Source organism: Lathamus discolor, chromosome 6 (genome assembly GCF_037157495.1).
Source record: "Lathamus discolor isolate bLatDis1 chromosome 6, bLatDis1.hap1, whole genome shotgun sequence".
In the NCBI taxonomy this organism is placed as follows: Eukaryota; Metazoa; Chordata; class Aves; order Psittaciformes; family Psittacidae; genus Lathamus; species Lathamus discolor.
The window spans coordinates 11,618,327-11,638,081 of record NC_088889.1 but is presented as its reverse complement, the minus strand read 5'-3'; positions in this window follow the sequence as shown (position 1 = coordinate 11,638,081).

The window sequence follows — 19,755 nt, the reverse complement described above, 5'->3', positions numbered from 1 at the left end:
GAAATAGGGGCAAAGAGCAATAATTTAGTCATTCTTAAAAGCCCCTTCCTCTCCCCACCCCCACCCCCCCACCAAAGGAAAAAAAAAAAGAAAAGAGATTTAAAAGCCTTTCAGGAAAACAACTTTTCTTGGTTAAACAAAATGTGCAAGGGAATTGTGAAATGGGGCTGTGAAACAAAGGCAAAGTATGCGGGACAGGTTTGCTGACTTCCCCCTTTACAACCCCCTGTAACTAGCTTGTAGGGATGAACTGGTTTCCATCTGTAGCAGGAATAGGGCAGAGTAGCTTGTTGCATTCTACGTTATCAAACTGACAAGCATCAGTTGACTGAAGATTTAATGATCACTTGCGAAGGAAGAAGTATACATTCTTTAAATCTCACCTTGGTTTGTTAATCATCTACTTTCACAACTCACTCATCGAAATTTGTGAAGATGTAAGAGAAGCCATGTGTCATGGACTAGATAGAAAGCACTTTATTTCAATCAGAATGAGGGTAAGATCAAACACATTCATTGCTGGAGGAAAAAAAATATGCTTTTAAAAGAGATAATGAACCATTCATTTCTTTAATTTTATTTTACATATAATTATTTAACTTGCTGCAATTTTTTCAATTACTTCATCACTTAAAAATTGCTGAAAAGCAATTATGCATATCAAGTCTTGCATCTTTATCTGTAAAAAAATATACTTTCCAAGGCTCTTACTCATCTACCCAATATTTTTGCCAAAAAAAAAAAACTATTAATGTTTGACATTTAACAGTGTTTACCTTAAATCTAAATGAACTGTGCACTTCAGTGTAATAAAATATTAAGTTTAAAATTTTAAATGCAGATAAGGCTAAATAAAACTTGTTTTCTAATGTGTTTTCTAAGAGCTTTCTGTGGTTTTCAACTTTCTCTTTGTGAGGTTTTCATGGAAACTTAATTTTCTTTAACTTTGTTGTAGGCAGCAAAAGCAGAGCAGCTTGTATTGTAAAATTTCTCTTCAAAGAGGTTTTTTGTTCATCTTGTTTTGCAGAAACATGCTTCAGCAGTCAAATCTTTCTGCTCCAGAGTGCTTCAAGGTGCAGGTGGCTGGAGACCAAGTGTCCCGGTAGGTTTGCCCCTTACTTCAAGTCACTCCCCTAGCCCAGGACCTCAGCACCTTCCTTCATCTGCCTTGATGACTTGTATCAACACTGCATTAATCAATTCTGCTATCAAGTTCACATCGAACAAACTCTTGTTTTTCTGAATACTTGTGTGCATGTATGAAAGTGAAGTGTTGGACATCTCCTCTGCCTCTGATGTCTCCTGGGAATAGGGTGTGGGTGACAAAAGAAGATGGTTGAAGTGTTGACAAACTGCTGCCCAGGACTGGACCACAACAACTCGGACAAGAAGGATCTTCTTTGAAGAGTTTTTCTGGTTTCAGATGTCCTCCTCAATGGTATCCTTACAGTTGGTGTGATGGACTGGGGACAGAAAAGGGGCAGGTTTGTAGGGAAAGGTAATATGTTTCAGTAGACTGATTGAAATATCCAGAAAAAATGGCTAAGCTTTCCAGCTCAATATCTTCTTGTCAAATCACCTCAACTGATGTCGAATATGTACTGAAGCATGCTAGAAACACATAAGTTTAAGCAGTGAAGGCATTAAATCAAGCCCTAAGGTGGAAAGACACTGAAGGAACACAGTTCATCTTGGAGACTGACACATACTTGGACAAAAGACATCCCTCTCAGTGTTGGAGTCGCGGGAGACAAGCCTCATGCTCTCATGGTCAGCAAGCCTCGTTTATTTAGCAAGACACATCCACTTTTATAGCTTGCAGGGTTAGTTACATTGTCTGATAAGATACAGCAAAATCATTGGTCAGCCTGTGTCGATGCAGGGGTCTCCAGGTAACTGTGACCACTTCTTGTTTCAACATGTCTCGACATGTCCCAGCTTGCCCAAGCAAGACCATTGTGCTATTCCAGCAAGATACCGTTGCTCTTATCTCAGCAAGATGCATATCCTGTTTCTTAAGCAAATCAGGGTAAACATTAACCACGAGATTGCTGTGCCCTGGGGGCCTACATTTCCACCAGCTGCACGGTATCATGCCCTTTGTTACTTAGCCATTCAGTTGTTAAGCTCTCTACACTTCCCCCGTTTTCTTTAACAGCAAGCATAGCCATTTTATGATTAAAAGCGTTCGATATCATTTTCTGTAAACACTGCATAATACACGGCAAAAGCAATACTGCTAATAATATTACAACCACCACCAAAACAATTTTTTCTGTTAGGGTAACAAGCCAGGCCTATTTGAGGAAACATTTACTGAGTTATGTGGAAGCCCAAAAGGGTCCTTCCAAGAGTCAAATTGAAAACAATATTGTGCAGGCGCAGAACCAAGCAGGTTAAATTCTTGGATTTCAGAGACATTTTTTCTTATATTGAGCTGAAAGGTAAAATTGGCTGGGACGCCTATCAAACAGGTTCTAAAGGGGTCAGAAGCTTTAGCAAGAGCAAGGCATAAACTACTTTGGTTAACTTTTTCAGCCCAAGTGACCCACATGTTTTTTCGTTCCTCTATTTTGTTTAGAGTGTCCCAAGCTCCTGTATTGAGGCCGAAAACGGCGACAAGTACGATCCCAATCTTCAGGTTTAACTTGCCACAAAAGCGGAATACCCACATCTTTACCGCACTTAATCTCTAGAGGCACTGTGGCTAGTGCGGTTTGAATCTGGGAGAGAATCTCCTGAACCCGATATTTCAAATATCGTTGTTCCAGATCTTCCCGATTCTCGACTAATAGATACGTTAAGGGTAGATTTATGGGAGGAGTTATACCTGCCTCCGCCAGCAGTGCTCTATAAGGATTGTAATTATGATGGGGATTCCAGGTACAGTTTACACAAGCACCATGTGCCTGTAATTGGCTTTGGGACACCCAAACCTTTTGGTGACAATTTCCACACTTAATTTTGATCCAAGCTCTATGATAATCTTGTAAACACGCTAAACAATGACGAGTAGGAGACAAAATCCGATCAAATGTTCTCATAAGTTCCCAAAACAAATGGAGTTCTGCCTCTTCTTGAGTCGAATAAGAAAAGCGAATCCCAAAACGTCTTTCAAGCGGTTCCAGCAATGGGCGAAGGATCAGCTGCAGACGATGACGATGACGGAGTTCTGGGCTGTTCATTCGATTGAGCAGCTCGAGTCCAGCGAGCAGGGATCCACTTGGGTCCAAACACCAGGGGCCTGACAGTCGCGACGAATGTGGCCTAATTTTCCGCATCGAAAACACTTCATTCGGGTGGCTGGAGCTGCTGGGCGAGTCTGCGCAACTGCCGCCTGAAGAGGTGCAAGGGCTGCCAAAACTTGGCTTTGAACTTTAGATTGGGCGTTAAGGCCTTCACCAATTTTGTTAAGGGCTTCCACTACAAAAATTTGACTGCTTAAGGGGAGAGTATTTGCTTTATCTAAGAGGTCTTGAATTACCCAGTTGCCAGGAGCGGTAGCGATAAGGGAGCGTGTGACTTGATTACCATTTTGTATAACACACTGCTTTAGGAGTGCGTCCTGCATGTGCTCCGCAACACCAGCTTTAGAAAGGGCTTGCATCAATTTGTCAATGAATGACCCAAGGGGTTCCTCTCGGCCTTGTTTAATGTTCATATACATAGGGGGCCCCCCCGGCTCCCGAATTTTGTCCATTGCTTTTTTTTTTTTTTTTTTTTTTTTTTTTTTTTTTTTTGCCACCCGCATGACCTCTCTTAATTTTTCTACTCCTATACCAGCCTGGGCATCTGTTCGAGTATAATCACCGTTTCCTAGTAATTCATTCATTGTAATTCCAAAAAGGGGGTCTCCTTGGGCACGAGGTAATGCTACTGAAGCAGCCGCTTCCTCCCCCCACCTTGCATCAAATGTAAGTTTCTGATGAGGGGTATAAATTAAACGAGCAATACCCTTGATGTCTACAGGCAGGAGAATCATTGAATTAAATAAGTAATCAAGCATCTGCTTGGCCGGTTCACTAGTAACCCCAAATTGAGAGACTGTAGCTCGGAGTTGTGCCAATATTTTCCAATCCATTTGAGTGATATCTACCCTATGACCGCCGCCTGGTCGAGGGTGAAAAATAACAGGAAAGGCCATAGAAGTAGCAACATGGTCTTGTGCCGCGTCGGCAAGGACCCTATCTCCGTTTTCGACTCCGTGGCGTGCCAGAGCAGCCCAAACTTCCCGTCTCTGACTTGCCATAGCCTCCGCGAGGTCCGAAAGGGCTCCGGGGAACGGCTCCGTGGCATTAAGAGACAAAGGAAGGGAGTTTGAGACTCAGATGGTCCGTTTTCCATAATAGAGGCAGACGGGGGAGAGGGAAGAGGGGGAGGAGGGGGGGGGGGGGTATCTCGACTGTCGAAACGGTCGGCGGATTAGGGGCAGAAGGATCATAGTGACGATTTTGATCTTGTGCCAAACGGGCACTTTCGGCCGCACGTTTTTCTGCCTGTACCATCAAGAGTTCGTTATGTATCAAGCGCCATAATTTGGATAATTTTTTAGCAATTTTATCATCGTCTAACGTAAGGTCCCATAATTTATCGCCGTAGCGGCGCCATTCCGATAATTGGTGAATAGAGTGGGGGTCACTAAAAATACCGAGGGACCGAGCATGGGAAAGAAGGGCAGGGAGGTCCTTATCAAAATCTAAGCCTTTTACCCCCCGACGACGGAGGAAGGCAGTAAAAAGATCATACGCCGCTTGCCTGTCCATTTTTACCGGATCCGTTGCACCCTCCAGGCGTCGGCAGCGCGTAGCAGCAGAGCCTGCCGATGCAGCACTCTGGGCCAAAGCAGGAGACGAGCAGCCCACCGATGTAGCACTCCCGTTCTGCAGAAGCCGTCTTTAAATCGAGACCTGCACCCAACGCAACTCCTTCAGGCAAAGGGAAGTGTCCCTGTTCGGGCGCCAGTTGTTGGAGTCGCGGGAGACAAGCCTCATGCTCTCATGGTCAGCAAGCCTCGTTTATTTAGCAAGACACATCCACTTTTATAGCTTGCAGGGTTAGTTACATTGTCTGATAAGATACAGCAAAATCATTGGTCAGCCTGTGTCGATGCAGGGGTCTCCAGGTAACTGTGACCACTTCTTGTTTCAACATGTCTCGACATGTCCCAGCTTGCCCAAGCAAGACCATTGTGCTATTCCAGCAAGATACCGTTGCTCTTATCTCAGCAAGATGCATATCCTGTTTCTTAAGCAAATCAGGGTAAACATTAACCACGAGATTGCTGTGCCCTGGGGGCCTACATTTCCACCAGCTGCACGGTATCATGCCCTTTGTTACTTAGCCATTCAGTTGTTAAGCTCTCTACATCTCAGTGCCAGCCTGCTCTCAGGGCATGGACTTGGCACATGGCACAGCCTGCCCAGATTGTCGCAGCCCCCCTCCCTCCTCCTGCCCAGCGGGAGGACCCATGCATGCACTCCCTTGCCCCCACCATGCCCTATAGAGCCGATCCAGCTCAGGAAAACAGCAGAAATCCATTCACCTTTTATTGTCTCATCATTTTCCAGCACACAAGCACACCCAGGGGCAGCCATCCTTCCCAGGCTTCCAGAGACTGATCTACAGCCAACTGGTACTCCTCTGTACAGAATTAATTTTCTTTCTTTTTTTTTTTTTATTAGAATCATAGAATCTAAGAGTGGTTTGGGTTGGAAGGGACCTTAAGGATTATCTGGTTTCCAACCCACTGCTGCAGGCAGGGATACCTTCCACTAGACCAGGTTTCTCAAAGCCCTGTACAACCTGACTTTGAATGTCGCCAGGGATGGCACATCTACTACCCATCTGGGCAACTTGTTCCAGTATTGTACCACCCTTACTGTAAAAGATTTCTTCCTCACATCCAGCCTGAATCTCCCCTCTTTTAGTTTAAAGCCATCACCACTAGTCCTATAACAGCAAGCTCTGCTCTCCCCATCTTTTTTATAGGCCCCTTTTAAGTATTGAAAGGCTGCAATAACGTCTGCCCAGAGTCTTCTCTACTCCTTCAAGTAACAGCCTGGAAATCCCTCATGAGGAGGCTCTGCCGTAGTTCCTTCCAAGTGACATTTAGGGGAGGGCTGGAAGCAAAAACACACAGGTGAAAATTACCACCTTTGAAATTTCTGTGTTCGTTTTGAGTTTTGGCTTTGGCAGGGTGACGGTGCTCAATTTATTTAGTCCACCTAACCAGTTATTAATTAATCATCTTGGAAAAGTCAAACCACATCCTCACATTAACAGCAAAACCACTTGATTCTCAGAGCTGTATAAAATGAAAATCTAAAGGAGAATTATAAGATACATTATCCATGGGGAACAGGAAGACCTCTCAACAGAAGCTGTAACAAAATGCATACAAATGTATAGAGGAAGATGTGAGATGGTAAAATATTTAAACCAGATATTAGTTATTGTAAGAGCAAGTTTGAAGATTCATTGAAAGTCATTGGACAGAACATAAAGCACATCCATCTGCACTGGGAGTAAGAAGTTTCTGAGGAACCTGAAGCAACAGAGGTACAATACGAACGAGCAGATCTTGCCCAATTCCTCCAAAGAAGAGGCCACAGCAGACAGCTATGCCCTCTTCTGTTCTGCAAGGGCAGGTAAGTGGACACCTTCCACCATCACCTATCTCTGACCCTCACCACAAAATACCTGTTTCAGTAACGGTTGTCAGTCACACCGTATCTTTTTAAAACATTGAGGATGAAAGCATTTCTAGATCAGAAGTGGGAGGGAGTTGACCTGGGAGCTTCAGAAGTTTTGAAGCTTTCCAGATCCAGAAGCAGATAACCAATGTTAACGCTGAAAAAAGGATGGAACATAAGAGAGCAATTTTCATTACTGCTGCTGATTACAGGGGTTTGAATTTGAGGTCCCAGTCAGTGATTGAGATCACATTTTATGATCCTATCTACGCCAAGTGCAAGGTCTTTGCCTTCAAAGCATCATGTTCAGGGCATGGGGGATCCAGCACAACCAGGAAATTCTCAGAAAGGTGTCTTCTAGGAAGAGGGGACTTACTAGAGAAGAGAGGTCCCCCTTTAAAGAAAAGTACCCATCTCCAGTTAGAAACAAGTAACAGGTTTTTTCTCTCTAACACTGTCACAATTAGAAATAGCCACAGTTAGGAGGTTGCAAAGAGGGTACAAAGACAGGTAAGTTAAACTAAAAAAAGAAAATATTTTGTTGCCCCAACATCATATATCTTCCATCACTTCTTCCAGTAAGAACAGCTGACATAAGCATAGTTAGTGGCTTATAGTTTTGAGGGTGAAAAAAGTAAGTAATTCTAAAGCAGATTTGTGCCTATCTTGCCACTACAGACTTCAAAAATAATAAATATGAAGTATAAAAATCTGTATTTTATAAAATAAGCCCATATTTAATCAAACTACCAGGACTGTCGGAAGTTGGCGTCAGGCATTCTCATATGCAAGCAGAAATTAATGGAGGCACATTCCAAAAGCTCAGTGTAGTAAATCTGTACTGCTGTACATGCCATGGCATTTACTTGGAGGTTTCCCCTGCAGAAGATATGATAATTGCAAACACTATGCATTATCTCAACATATCAAAACACATGTGAGTGTTCATCTCCCAACAGTTCAGCATCCTCCTGGCAGGTTTCCTGAATGGGACTCAGTGCCGCAGGACCCATCCCAGATGTACCCACAGGACTTGGCTGCAGGAAAACACCTCAGAGCGTGTCCTGTGTGATCCCTGCTTCTGTTCCTCTTGTGCCCCTGGACCCCTGCTCTCCTAGCGAGATCTTCCTCAGAGCCATCAGGACTAAAAGCCTTATTAGCGAAACCGTCATTGCATGAGACAGCCATTGGCAGCACACTAAGAATAAACATGTCTCAGGTAGAAGGCAATGGCCTTTTTGGTCACAAGGGGCTACTATTTCTTCAGTTTTCATTTTGAATGAGAATGACTTTATTATCAAAAAAAAAAAGGGGGAAGGAGGTGGTGGTGGATGTTGAACTGAACCAAGAAAAAAAATCAGATTTCTAAAAACCCCATACGCAGAGAAAAAAATCTTTCTCTTGATCTTTCAAATCAATGTTCTTCAATGTGTCCTTCAAAATCAAGCCACCTGGCTTTTTCAAAACACCTATTATCATGCATAATGTTATATACTTTTCAAGTTTAAAAAGTTTAACTCCATGCAACATCCCTTCCCTCCATCCAGCTTCCCTGCTCAGCCCCTCGTGCTATCTTTCACATGGTTGTCCCCAGTCCTTCAAGAAAATTGGAAAACCTTCAGGAAAATCTTGGCATCTGGCCAAGCATCATGATCCTCTGGCACAGAGACTCTGGCAGCAGTGAAAGCTTCTCACCATGGCTCCATCACCCTCATCTCCTGGTGTCAGCCCTAGAGCCGTGGAGCAGAGGCAGGGAATTTGCTCCCTAATAGTCTGGAGTAATTGCAGTAGTGTGGTCTCTCCCAGCCCAAATGCTTTGTACCCAGGAGGGGAAGGATTACATTCTTTCTGAACAGAGCTTTCAGCCTGGATAAACATCCAGGACTTCCATCTTCCTACATACACTTTCTGGTTTCACACAGACTCAGCACAGGTTATTTATTCAGTTATTATGTGTGTACTTACTTATTTATTCATTTATCACTGCTGCCCTCCTCCTCCTCTGTCTCAGCTGCATCGCTGACCTCGGCTATTAGCTGGGAACCAGCACTGCCTCCCCAAAGCCCAGCGTGCTCAGGAACACAGGTTGCTCTTGTTGGTGGGTTTGAGTGCACTGGGGCAGGGAAACAGAGGGGACAACTGTAGGCACTGAGGGGGTAAATCGTCTGCTCCAGAATCCTCCGGGACGCTCAGAATGGTTTCCTTCCTTTTAACTAAGAAAATCATTAAGGCTGTTTGCCTTAAGCTCTGGTTAATGGACTGCAGGGATTATTTATTTATTTTTAAATGAACACACTTAATTTCCCTGAAGTGCTGCTGTTGACTTTCTTTTAGTGCTGCCATCTGGCTCACCACACTAAAAGGGAGAGATAGGTGGTGCAATAATAAATAAGCAAACAAACAAATAAATGAAAGTTCCTGATCTTTTGAAATTGGAGCATCACCCAAACATTTTTATACGGTCGTGCTGAATTTAATAATTGTCTCACTAATGTTTTTGAAAGAAGTGCGATTGTACTGTCTATAGCGCTGATTGAGAATTACAAAACCAGTCTCCTTGTGTGAGGGTCTCTTCCTCACTGTTCCTTTAGGCGCTGCTGGAGACTTCCCTCCCTGCTGGAATGCTATTACTAGTCTGGAAATGCTGCAGCCTGGCTTCCATTTCCCTTTGCAGAGGACAGCTATCTCAGGGCTCAGAACTGCAGCCCTGAGTTGCTTTACTCTTTCTTCCTCCCCTTACCCCTTCCTAAAGACCATTTCTTAGCCTTTTACACCAAATGATCCCTCACTTTCCCGAGCAAGATGAGCTGATTTCCAGTGACAGGAGATTGGTGCTCAGCAGATTCAGCAGTGGCCACAGCTCGGTGCTGAGGATGACATCTGTCACTCAGCAAAACCTCCTCACCAAACCTCCTCAGCCAGCCTATGGAAACACAAGCAAGGCTTTCCAGGCAGCAGTACCTCTCCCCTTGCCAAGTCACGGCACAAAGGGCTGTGCCAGCCTCAGTGGCGATGGTATAAATGGGCCCAGGCAGCTTCTGTCCAACACAAGCACACAAATCAGTCACATGCTTCCAGATTTCACTGAGAAATTTTTTCATTTTAGAATGATAGCTTGCCACCTTTTCAACCCCAGGACAGGAGCGATAAAGCATGGAGAAAGTAGATTACAGACAAGGATAATTGTTCTAAATTACCAGGAAAACCACAGATCCTTCAGGTAATTGAACTGCAAAAGGAAGCTTGCAATCCATCATTCTCTTTCTAGCTGCAGAAGTTTTGCACATTTTTACTTCCAGAGCCAGTAAGACAGGTAATTTAGTGTAAGGTACCTGTGAAACCAATTAGGACCACACAGGGCATCAAAATGTACAGCAAGTGATATCGGAGTTGCTGACAGGCACTTTCTCTAAAAGCAATCTCTATAACTAGCTCAGGCACAAGGACAAGGGGACAAAAGCACTGTTGTTTCACTCTCTGAGAGCTGCAGAAACCTGTCTCTGATCCAGTCCTCACTGCTCCGCTGGAGGGGACAGAGCAACACGGCATGCACACCAGCTTAAGGTCTCTGTCACTGTTGTGCATGGACTTTGGAGCTGCAAAGACTTGCCTGGGAAGAGTGACAGCAGGGACCAGCATGGCAGCTGAGTGCTGCAGCTCTTCCTGTGCCTGGCTGGCTGTAGCTGCACCACGCACCATGGCTGCCTCCACTCCTCCATGCACCATCACCGCCTTACACCAGCTGTCTCATATCCCTTGCCATCAATGCAGAGAAGGAAGCAGGGAACTGCCTGGTTGCAATGAGTATTGGAGCTGGGTCCTGCCCTGCCTGGGATGCTGTCCCATGAAGCATGGGATTCTCAAAGGCATTAGTTTAAGCTGTTGTCTGGATCAACAAGGCTGCCTTCCGGAGGTGGCATGTTTCCAGGGTTCCCACTACAGAAGCCTTAAAAGTTAATTTGTTGCCCACTGAGAGAATTGGCTTCTTCAATCTGGTGCAAATCTTTCTTGAGGAAAAGACATTTCATGGATGAGGACATTTCAGAACAAGATCTAAGTAAGAAAAGCACTTAATTGATGATACCAGATGTACAGCTAGAAAAGAACTGTGTCACAGCAGTACCAAGCACTTGTTGTATCTGAACTAGTGACCTAACAAAGCTACTGCCCTAAAGACCTACTGCTGGGTTGGAAGAAAGTTGCGTCAAAATTCTGCAGGAACAGCAGAGCCTCTGCCCAGCGCTTGGAGCAGCCATGCAGCCTCCGAGGCTGCTGTGGAGCCGTCCAAAGCTTTGTAAGTTGTACTCATAAATACTGGCAGTACAAATAAAATAATGCCAGCAAAAGTAAAATAAGAATTGCCCAGTTACTTTGTTTTCTGTAGGGTAGATAAACAAAGCTTTAAAGGTTGTCAGAGGCATCATAAAGACTCTTCAAATGTGGCTGACAGCCAGTTTGGGAATACCACTTCCTAAACCATTAGGCTCAGATTGCTCCACCAGCCTTCACTCAGCAACACCGGAGCTGCTTCTGTGCTCTGTGGCAACACCGAGCTGTATTTTCAACAAAGAAGCCAGGGACAGGCATCTTGAAGATTCACAGAAAAAGAGATCAGGGCAGATGCTTCAAAGTGCTCTTTTGGTATGTTGAATGCATTGCTTCTTCCTCTAATCATTATACAGATAGGGCAAAACCATCATTCTTCTGTTTTGTTACATTTGAAAGGGAGATTGGTTGTTAATCTTTTGCATTTCAAATTTAAATTTCCTAATAGCATTTTCTAATGGTGAAATAAAGTCAAGTACAGCTATCTGGATAGGCTTTAACTGTTCTTACACAGCCCTTACAGGCTTGCTGGCCTGCAAAAAAACCCATACCAGCTATCTGGATCTATAAACTGTTCTAAAAAGAGCTTTTGAGTATTCCCATTAAGACTTTCTGGGTTGGTTTTTGTTTGGGGTTTTTTGTGTTTGGGTTTGTTTTGTTGTTTTTTTTTTTTTGTCTTTTATATTGGTGGCTACATATCCTCCTCATCAGTGTGTTCAAAAGATCTCCCAGGCACAGGGAGCTCCTGTGACCCTGAATGGTGCCTTGCACCTGCTGAAGCTGTTGGACTGACATCAGCCTTGCTTAGGCAGAGAAGGAAAAATGATGCATTCGAACTTACAGGAGAATTTATGAAGGTGTAATGTGATCAGCCAAGTTACAGTTCATAATGACAAAAATACCCACATTGATAAAAACGAGCCAAGAACAAATTACATGTCACAGCTGCAGTTTCGAGCTTGTAGGTGAAGTGTATTTCATGTTCTATGTTGGCAAAAGCCTTTTTGTGAAGGTGCGGTGAAGCAGCCATCCCAGGGATTAATATGACATAGGCTTTAAAGGCCGCTGTTATCTGGAGATTCCTGACCCTGTTGCTAGCTAAATGGTGCTCATTTTATTGAAAGTCTGGGATATTTGTCTGATGCTCCGTTAGCAGAATAACTGTCACTAGATACAGATGTCATGTTGCAGCCGCCGTATGCATGTTCTGACCTCTTGTATAGCAGCAGTGGCTTTTTTTTCCTCACCTTTTATTGATTGTTAGGATTCATATTAAATATAATAGTTGCAATAATTCACTGATGGCCTATTATTCTTATATGCAAAAATCAACAAATAAAATATAAATGTGCAATTTTGCTATTATTATTACTTCCAACTGAAAATATTTGTAATATTTTTTCTAATAGATTATTCCACTTTTTCTCCTTAATAGTTATGTCATGTAATAAGCCATGCAGGTTTGTTTGCTTCCTTATATGTTTTACCATTGTCGTTTTAAATCAGTGTTTCTTACAAATGCTATTGCATGCTTTATAACCTTATCTGTATAGCCTTGCCTTTAAAAAAAGTGTAAGTCAGAGGTAAAACGTATAGTGATTATCACCTCTACAAGGAGATTAAACCCCTGAAGCTATTTTTTAACCTTTTAGTTTTATACAGTGCTCTTTTTCACTGTAAACGCTTGCTTAAGCATCTTAGTAATGGGCCATACAATTGCCCATCTCTGGAGAAACAGGAAAAGAATTACACTGAGCTTCTCTGAGTCCTTGCAAGAAAAGATGGGATTTTAAACCTCTGGGATTGCAGGCATTTTTCCTCCACGTTATAAAGGGAAAGATTCAGTGCTCTGCAACAGCAGCTGACATTCAAAGTTATGCTGGGGACACAATACACTTACACACTTAAATGCACTTTATCAGCCAGTTTCCATAGGCAAATATTCCAAGCATCAAGCCATAAGACCCTCACTTAAACTTACAAAAAGTCCCCAAACTTATAAAAATCCCCATCAAAGGCAAAAGGAGAGAGAAGCCTAGGAACAGCAGTAGGAACCACTAAATAAAAGGCAGTGTGACATGTTTCCCACAAAGGGCTGAGCCTCAGGTGTCACCTACAGCAGGGGAAAGGTGCAGCAGTGCAGGCACCCAGCTACTGACTGCGGGTTGGGAGATGGGCACTGGTGGAAGCTGCTGCTGCTCCCCTGGCACAGACTGCATTCCTGAGGCGGTCTTTCCCTGAGCTGTGAGGATCTGTGGGGATGCTCAGGTGGGACATGTCAGACCCCCATGACAGGAGTGGAGGGAGCCTTTCTTAACAGTGTCCCAAGCCCCAGGACAGGCTGCCTGTCCTGGAACACATGGCCAGGGACATGTCAGTGTTACCATCTCTCTTGTTGCAGGGGTATGTTCCTCACAAGCGTTGGTGAATTTCTCCATTCCTGCGGCAACCACCCTCAGAGAAGATAAGCTGGTCATGGAAGATCTGAGGGTGTTTATGGGAATGCTGGTATAATACTTCTTTTGCCACAAAACTTTTCTGAGCTGTTTCTGAGTTTCTCAAATTAAATGGGAAACAGAAAATTAGCAGAATTTTATTATTTATATTTATATAATTTATATAATTTATATTATTAAATCAGCAGATATATATTATTTCTACTAATTTAAGAAACTGAAATGAGAAATGAGTAGTGCAGGTTCTGTTCTTGCAGGGAGCCTCCCTGCAGCTTGCTCTCAGAGACTCAAGGGCAGCATCTGATCCAGGGGCAGCATCCCAGTGATGAAGGCAACCTCCTGCTGCTGAACACAGTGAGACTTAGCTTTGCTGAGACCAGGTCCAGCATTAATTGTTTGCTTACAAAGATATCCCTCACTGTCCTGTGAATTTACCCCCCACGGCAGTCTATTTATGTGGCAGGGTGCTAGTGCAAAGAAAACCCTGGGTGCGTGGCAAGCTTGGTGTGCTGGCTACACCGGCTGTTGTTGATTTTTCCGTTCATTAAGAGTCAATTTGATAACTGCAAACCCTGAATCTGCAGGGTGAGTGTAAGAGGACTGTGCAACCTTCATGCATGGCCATGTCTGTCTGAACAGCCACTGAGCCAGGAGCATGACTTTTAGGTTTTACCCATGTGTTTACCATACATAGCTGCTCTGTGGGATCAGCCAGCCACAAGTGCAAACAGCAGATAGTAGTTTCAGGGACTGTGCCACCAGCAGCAGTGGGAAGGGGCAGCCAGGAGGCATCTAAGACGGCTGCTCTCACATTTGCAGGATAGTGTCTTAAAGATGCTTCACCAAGGAGCCGAGAACATCATCTTATGATGACGATCTATGATTCTATGGTTGCGGCATGATTAAATAGCGTACAGACTTACCCAATTTCACTGGGAAGGAGTGGAAGGGAATTGCACTGATAGCTCACCAGTGTTCTTCCTCGTACAGGGCCATTTTGCCAAGCTTTTTGCCCCAGCAAATCCCCAGGGGAAGCTGGGATCTAGGTCCTGCTGCTGCCAGTTCCCCAAGACTGCACAGCCCTGTGCATTCCATCTGTGTCCCACTGGCATGGGCAGCTCTCCAGGCACCAGCTGGACCTACTCCAGACAGCAAGATCTGATGAACTCGTGGCTAGCCTTTTCCATTCCAGATGTTTGTGTTGCCTCCTGCCACGGTGGAACTACTCCCACACAAAAAATCATGGTCCTTAGCTCTTCTTAAGTCTTGAGGCTGGGTCTCTGGCACATTTCCTCACATTTGTGGAAACAGCATTATTTTTGGTGCCAGGATTTTCATAAAAAAAGAAAGCTTTTCCTACTGTTGGTAGGAATTTACTTGACATCTTGGGCAACAGTGTTCCCAAGTGTGATTCCCCACAGCTGAGAGCATGCTTTCAAGCAGAGGCACTTTCCAGTCCTGCAGGAAGGCCATGGGCAATGTTAGACCATTGCAACACCCATACCTGCCATGACATGTGATAGGGATCAGCAGTCTATGTCCTGGACCAGCACTGAGCTCCACCAGTGTGATCACACTGTTCTAGGGTTGTTGCTGAAGGCCATCGGGGGTGGCCCAATGCCATGCAGGAATGCCAGTGAGGACTTGCACCCAGCACCCAGCACTAGCGATTGCTGTTTCTCTTGTAATTTTGCCCTGGTCTGGAAGGCTAGACATCCCACGTTGGGCACCAAAAAGAACTGTTGTGGTTTAAGCCCAGCCGTAACTCAGAACCATGCAGCTGCTCGATCACTCCCCCCCACCTCCCCTTCCTCCCCCCTTCCCGGAGGGATGGGGAGGAGAATCGAAAGAATGTAACTCCCACAGCTTGTGATAAGAGCAATCCAGTAACTAAGGAATAACACAAATCACTACTGCTACCACCAATAATAATAATAATGATAAGGGAAATAACAAGGGAAGAGAATACAACCGCTCACCACCCACTGACCGATACCCAGCAGTGACCGACCTGAGCAGTGATCGAATCCTTCCAAGTAACTGCCCCCAGTTTATATAGTGGTCATGACGTGCTGTGGTATGGAATACCTCTTTGGTCAGTTTGGGTCAGTGTCCTGTCTCTGCTTCCTCCCGCCTTCCCCTCCTCCCTGTCAGAGCATGAGACTCAGAAAGTCCTTGGTCAGCGTAAACATTATTGAGCAGCAACTAAAAACATTGGTGCTATCAGCGCTGTTCCCAGGCTGAAAGTCAAAAACACAGCACTGCACCAGCTACTAAGAAGGAGGAAAATGACTGCTACTGCTGAACCCAGGACACCTCCTTAGGCTACACCAGCACAAGGCTCACCCCATCATCTTTCACAAGTCACAACTGAAGCCCACAGTGAATTAATGCAGAAATGTTCATTTGGCTGCTGTTATAAAACCTCCAGAAAGATTTATTTTACTTTGGCAACTTTAAAAGGCAGAGGAACACACAGAGTCATCCACTACACCTAGTCAGGTAGTCAGGAAGATGTCAGTGGCTCTTATCCAAATTTCTCTTCCTTGTGGAGCATTAGCAGAGGGAAAACACAAATGACACCGCAGTTTTCCTGTTTCTGACAATGGGCTTTGGTTTTGGAGGGACTCCGTCTCCCTCTCCAGGATGAAATCAGAGCAATGTTCACCATGTACAATGCTTGGAAATGAGATAGCCCAGAAAACTGTGTCTCATTAAATACTTTTCATGCTTCAGATCTCTTTTTCTGCTCCCTAGTGTGTCCTTGTCCATAACTAAAGGATAATCAATTCAGTTCAACATAGGTTCATTTCTAGTTTTAGTGACTTCTTCCATACCAGCTTTCTCCCAAGTGACTTTATGAAATGGAAGACTACAAGCACAGAGTAATGATGAATCATAGGAGGGCAACAGCACCATAAATATTGGTTTAGGAGACAACAGGCGTGAAATCAGTTGAGAAATCACAGAAGCAAAGGGATACAGGGAGCACTTGTGCCCAAGAGAAACTGGAGAGGACAAACCTGCGGTGAACCTCACATGTGGTTAGTTTTCAAACCTCACAACAAATATACTGAGTCAAGTTACACATACAAGAAGGCAATGAAAAAAACCTAACACTGAAAACTTGTGCAGGTCATAATACCGTGCTAGAGAAGAGGAAGTCGGGGAAATGGAGTGAAAAAGACCCTTATGTAGATGCCAATAGATTTTTGTTCCTGGAGGCTGTTGCTAATATCAGGTGGAGCCACCACCAGAAAGAAACTGAGACACCAGAATGAGCTTCACAGCAGGATGGGGACTTGGGACCAGTGAAGGAGACCACAGCAGGCTAAGGAGGAGAAGGCATTTACCCACAAACCTGGCAGACCCCACTGTACAAACTGGTGAAGGACGGTGACCCAGGGAAGGTAAAACACAGCTTTTCTATAGTTTTCTGCAGAAATAGGACTTAAATAAAGGGTGTTTCATATTCACCGAGAAATGTGCATGCAGGAGCAAAAGTAGGAAGCAATTCTTTGCCTCAGACAGGCAAAGATCTTCCTTGCTTCATTTGAATGGAGCTTCCACATACCCAGAGAGAGAAACAGAGGAGATGTACAATTCACAGGTATAAATCACACAAAGTGCATTCACAAAAGCAGCTTTTGCAAAAAAAATTACATGGATGTTGGAAATATATTTATCTGTTCACTGACTGGAAAGCTCCATATGCGTAACCTGCGATTTCGCCAGTGATATGTTGATATGCACAATCCTCCTTTGCTGCGCACCTATTTGGTATTTGTTTTAGAAATGATAGTAATAATTTTGCAAGCTTATTATAAATACCCTGATCATTTTAGTAAAAATAAAAATGGTAAGTGGGAATATCTGAATTTAATTCGTCATGAATTCGCATTACCTTGAACTAGGGTGTGCATAGAGATATCCTCAGAAAAAGGAAGACAATGGGGCTTTTTTCCAGTGTTGACTCTTACTATTCTATTTTTAGAGTTTGTAGTAAATAAAAACAATCCACTAATGACAAATAAAAATATCACCTGAAATGTGGTATATTTGAGTTTTCGATAAGAAGATCTTAAATATCAATTTATTCTCCTGTCTTTTGGGTGCTTTTTCTTTGCCAGTTGTCTTTGAAACAAAGAGGAAAAATACATTTTAAGCAGCAAATCATCATGCTTATCTTCACAACAAGAAACGTGTGCACTTGGAGATAGTTGAGGATCATTATCACATCTCTCTTCCAAACAGGAGAATTTACATCCTGCAAAATCACAATGCACAACTTGGTCATTGCAGACAGATTGCTAGTGTGGATGTTGGTAGCAACTTCCTGCGGCCAGCTCACAATGCCCAGGTGTTCCAGGTCGAATGGAGGGAGGGAAGCATGAGCAGGGCTGCAGGTAGGGGGTATGGGCAACAGTGCAGGACACTCCTTGGGCCGCTCCTGGTGAGTCTCCCAGCAGCAGCTCTTTGACATCCTGGTGGCCTTTAAAGGCTCTCCCTGGCCAAGGGCCAGCCACGCTATGTGGGAGGGGGCTGCCAGCCAGGGTCTCACAACAGGCATGTCAGGGACAGCTGAGTAATAAATACATTTCTTGATCAGTGTAAGGAAATAACTGGATAATTTCAAGAGAATGAACAGACCAGCATTTAGCAGGGTAATAGAAACCTGTCAGTGTTTTCCTGGTTCTTGCATTACTCTGGATCCTTAGTTTTCTCTTTTGGGAATATGGAGAAGGGAGGAAGAACTCATGCTCTTCATTAAAGAAAATAGAAAGATCTAGAAACAGCCTGGTTTTTGCAATAGCACTCAGTGTGCTATACGTCTCTGATGCAATTAAAGTAAAAATTAGCACAGATCTCTCAGGCTTTCTATTACACACCTTCCAAACAGCCACATCCTAAGTAGTCACCCTTCTGTTTTAAATATTCTCTTTCTCATAGCTAGATGGAAATCATTGGTGGCTTCAATGATATCTTTCATTCTGGGTAAGACTTAACCTTTCTTATCCCACTCTGAAATTAGCAGTGAGAAGAAAAGCCTGACAAGGGAGGATGCGTGCTAAGGCACCAGAACTATAGGACTTTGTCCTTACAAAGCAGTATGTATTTCACCTGGATCCTTCCAAAGCAGCTAAGAACATAAGTGACACTGACTTTCTTTTTTACTTTTTTTTTCACTTAAAACGGGCAACCAAGGTATTTGTATTCTTTTACCTTATGAATAGTTCAGTACAAAGGCTATTTACAGATAGATACTTTTATTATTTAAATCTCTATTGAAAATGTTTCTTTAAAGCATGCTGGAGAACTTCTTTTGGGTTCGTCTTTTATCTTTTCTGTTCTCCACAGTTTACTTGAAATCCTCTGGGTTTTAATTAGCAGCCATGGGAAACTCTAGGAGCCTCCTGCCTCCCTGCGTTGCATTGAAAAGTGACACAGTGTTGTGCAGCCTGCAATTTTGCTTTTGAATAATTCATAGAGCTGTTTAGGGTAGGCCAAGATTTCAAATGAATATTATGGCCTTATTTTCCAAAGTTTCTCGTGCTTCAGGTGGAAATCCTACACATAGAGAACTGGCATCTACATCTATCTAGTCAGATAGGCCTACAGTGACATGTTTGGGAGCAATATTTACCTGTATATATATTAAACACTGAAATAACTACTCATTTTTATCTCACTTTAGGTAAGAGTGCTTAGAGACATTCTTGTCAAAATATTCCACTTCTTAAAGATATTTTCTGCTAACTGTCAGCAATATTTAGAGAAAGCAAAAACACCTGATGTGTTTTTTGCTATTTGATGTGTGTAATTAAAACCGGAGCAGCCTCTGTTCATCCACTGAAGTTGACAAAAGTGTGACTTTTGAGTGTGAGCATGACTTTGAGCATGAAATCATCTTCAGTGTGTGTCCAGAAGCAGAATCTGATACATATACACAGCTGGACTGCTAAACTTCACATTGCAAACCATTAAAGGTGGCTAATGAATTTGTATTTTCTGTTTGGCAATCAGCAGGGTTTGTTGCACTGTCACTGCAGAGCAGCTCTGTGAAGCTGTGTGTGCAACACATGGGAAACACAGGTACCAGCGTGGCTTTGTTTGGTGACACGTTAAGAAGATAGCCACATGCACACTCCATTAAATCATAGACACAATAGGTGGAAAAGATCTTTTTAATCCCCCTGGAACAAGCTCAATTAAGTTCAGTTTTCTATTAGATCAAGGAGATAGATACTAGCAGAAGTGTGAAAAGCAATTAACTCCTTAAA